The sequence below is a fragment of the Humulus lupulus genome, chromosome 2 (assembly GCF_963169125.1).
Source record: "Humulus lupulus chromosome 2, drHumLupu1.1, whole genome shotgun sequence".
In the NCBI taxonomy this organism is placed as follows: domain Eukaryota; kingdom Viridiplantae; phylum Streptophyta; class Magnoliopsida; order Rosales; family Cannabaceae; genus Humulus; species Humulus lupulus.
Genome location: NC_084794.1, coordinates 151,872,272 through 151,875,770, shown reverse-complemented (window position 1 = coordinate 151,875,770; position 3,499 = coordinate 151,872,272). Strand labels below are relative to the sequence as shown.

At 41.7% G+C, this 3,499-nt stretch overlaps 1 non-coding gene across 1 annotated transcript; it reads left to right on the top strand.

The window, feature by feature from the left end:
* The first annotated feature begins 2,837 nt into the window (after positions 1 to 2,837).
* Positions 2,838 to 2,944, top strand: LOC133820450 (small nucleolar RNA R71). The gene has a single exon (XR_009886859.1). It is a non-coding gene; the product is annotated as a small nucleolar RNA R71 (small nucleolar RNA).
* Positions 2,945 to 3,499: the final 555 nt, after the last annotated feature.

Sequence of the window (3,499 nt, the reverse complement as noted above, 5' to 3'; positions counted from 1 at the left end):
CTAAAAAAGCTTCTAATGTGCTTCACCGAAGTAGGAGGAGGGAGCTTCTCAATAACTTCAATCTTAGCCCGGTCAACTTCAAATCCTTGCTTTGATATCTTGTGGCCCAAAACAATACCTTCCTTAACCATAAAATGGCATTTCTCCCAATTAAGAACAAGGTTTGTTTCTTCACATCTTTGCAAAACCTTGGCCAAGTTGCTCAACCAATCGTCATATGAATCATTGAAAACAAAGAAGTCATCTGAATACCTCTAGAAACTTCTCCACCATGTCAATGAAAATAGCCATCATACATCTCTGAAATGTGGCAAGAGCATTACATAGACCAAAAGGCATCCTTCGAAATGCAAACGTACCGTAGGGACAAGTGAAAGTGGTCTTTTGCTGGTCCTCTGGAGGGATTACAATCTTATTGTAACCAGAGTACCCTTCTAGAAAACAATAGTACTTTCTCCCTGCAAGTCTATCTCACATATGATCAATGAAGGGAAGAGGGAAGTGGTCCTTTCGAGTGGCCTTGTTCAGTTTTCTGTAGTCCATGAAAATTCTCCACCCTGTCACGGTTCTAGTGGGTATCAGCTCATTGTCTTTGTTTTCCACCACTGTAATCCCACCTTTCTTTGGCACACACTAGACAGGACTGACCCATGAGCTTTCAGAGACAGGATAAATAATACCTGCATCAAGCCACTTGATAATATCATTTTTCATCACTTCTTTCATCATAGGATTTAGCCTCCTTTGCCCTTCAATAGACCCTTTTTCATTGTTTTCTAACAGAATCTTGTGCATGCATAGAGAAGGACTAATACCCTTTATGTCTTCAATGGTCCACCCAATGACCTTGTTGAACTTCCTTAATACATCAAGCAACTTTTCTTCTTGTTCTATACTTAACTCAGCTGAAACAATAATAGGTAAGGTAGAAGACTTACCCAAATAGGCATCTCTTAAGTGTGAGGGTAAAGCTTTTAGTTCCAACTCCGGAGGCTCTTCCACTGATGGTTTAGGGGCTACGAAAGATCTCGAAGAGAGCTCCAAAGATTCAAAATGCTTTCTTGTATGCAATCCTTGTGAACTAGCTTCTAGCCAAGCCAAGTATTCATCCTCATCCTCTGCATGTGAATCAAACATCAAGTGTCTCTCTAGAGGATCATCAAAATTGTTTTCTAACTCTTTTGAAGCCAAAGAATCTACCACTGAAACAACAGAACACTCTTCGACCTCATCTAGAAATCTCATAGCCTTGAAAACATTGAAAGTAACCTGCTCATCTTGAACCCACATAGTAAGTTCACCCTTTTGCACATCAATCAAAGTTCTACCAGTAGCTAGAGAAGGCCTCCCTAGAATGATTGGTACCTCCCTGTCTACCTCATAATCCAACACAATGAAATCAAATGGAAAAATAAACTTATCAACTTTTACCAAGACATCCTCAATCTTCCCATCTGGATAAGCAAGAGATCTATCTGCAAGCTGTAGAGTCACTGTGGTAGGTCGAACTTCTCCAATCCCCAATTGTCTATACACAAACATAGGCATCAAATTTATACTGGCACCCAAGTCACATGCCACAATAAGAATTACCAATGGTGCATGGAATGGTTAAACTCCCAGGATCTTTCATCTTCGGTGGCAGCTTGTTTTGCAAGAATGAGCTACATTCCTGGGTAAGAGCCACTGTCTCAAATTCTCCTAACATTCTCTTCCTTGTAAGAATATCTTTCATGAATTTCACATAGTTAGGCATTTGCTCAAGTGCCTCTACAAGTGGGATGTTGATATGCAACTGCTTCAACATATCTAGAAACTTCTTGAATTGAGAATCCAACTTTTGCTTATGAAAATGTCAAGGAAATGGAGGTGGCTTCTTTGAAATTGAACTTGCTTGTTGACAATGCTGCATTTTGGGCAGAGGCAGATTTTTGTGCACTAGGAAGTTCAGTATCTTTTTGAAATTCCTCATTTATTTGGATTGAAGAGGGCTCACCCTCATGCCCATAATTAATCTTATCCTTCTCTAACTCATTTCCACTCCTCAAAGTGACGGCTTTACAATGTTCCTTGCCTACATTCTTTGGATTCTCAGTATCACTTGGCAGTGTACCATGGGGTCTATTCCTAAGCTCATTAGCTAGTTGCCCAACTTGGTTCTCTAAGTTCCTCAATGAAGTTGCTTGGCTTTGAATTAGGGCTTCATTCTTCATTATATATTCCTTCAACATGTTTTCAAGAGAGCTAGATTACATTGCTTTTTGTTGTGGCCTTTGTTGTGGTTCTTGTGGGGGGTAACCCGATGGAAAATTTGGTCTTGGAGGCAGAGAAGGATTGCTAGGGCCAGCTCCTTGATTACTCCATGAAAAATTGGGATGTTGACTCCATGTTGGGTTGTAGGAATTAGAATAAGGACCATTCCTATTTGGTTCCCCATGTAACACACAGCTGCTGGATTGGAAGGACATTTGTCAAATGTATGACCCTCACCACAATACACACAAGAAATGCTCTCCATTTACCCCATTTGTGTCCCCATAGGCTGCCCCATTTATTGATTCATCCCCATATTCATTGTCTTGAGCATATTAGAAATAGAGGACACTTAGGCTGCCAAAGAAGTGATGGCATCTACATCATGAATACCGACGACCTTTCTACCTGTAGACAATCTAGAAGTGGGCCACTGATAGTTGTTATTGGATATTCTCTCAAGGATTTCATATGCCTCATTATAGGACTTAGCAAGAAGAGCCCCGTCCGCTGAAGCTTCAACCACCATCCTAGTATGAGCGTTGAGACTGTTATAGAAGGTCTCCATCTGGATGCAGTGAGGAATTCCATGGTGAGGACATTTGCGCAACAACTCCTTAAACTGCTCCCATTCCTCATACAAAGATTCTTCATCAAGTTGTTGAAATGAAGTAATCTCATTGCAGAGCTTGGCATTTTTAGTGGGAGGAAAATACTTCATCAAAAACCGCTCAGCCAACTCTTGCCAAGTACTCACAGAATCAGATGGGAAAGAGTTCAACCAAGCTCTAGATCTGTCTCGCAAGGAGTATGGGAACAAATTTAGTCTCAGTGCATCCTCTGTCACTCCGGGCAGCTTGAAAGAGTCACTCACTTCAATGAACAAGCGAAGGTGACGGTGAGGATCCTCTGTTGGCATCCCACTAAACTGGCCCAAACTTTGAAGCATCTGGAACATGACTAGCTTCAATTCAAACTGTGCTGCCTGAATTTCTCGTCGAATGATGCCCGGATTGAGCTCATTGAAGAGGGGGAGAGCATATTTCCTGATAGCACGATCTCTGTCATTAGCCACAATAGTTGCATTTTGCCCATTATTGGCAGCTACTCCCCTTTGAGCTACTCGATCTTGAGCAACTCCTGCTAGATTTACTGGTGGATCATGAGCGACTCCTGGTAGATTTTCCACCCTTTGAGCGACTCCCTATTGAGCCCCTTGCTCAGGATCCATCACTAATACTTCCCT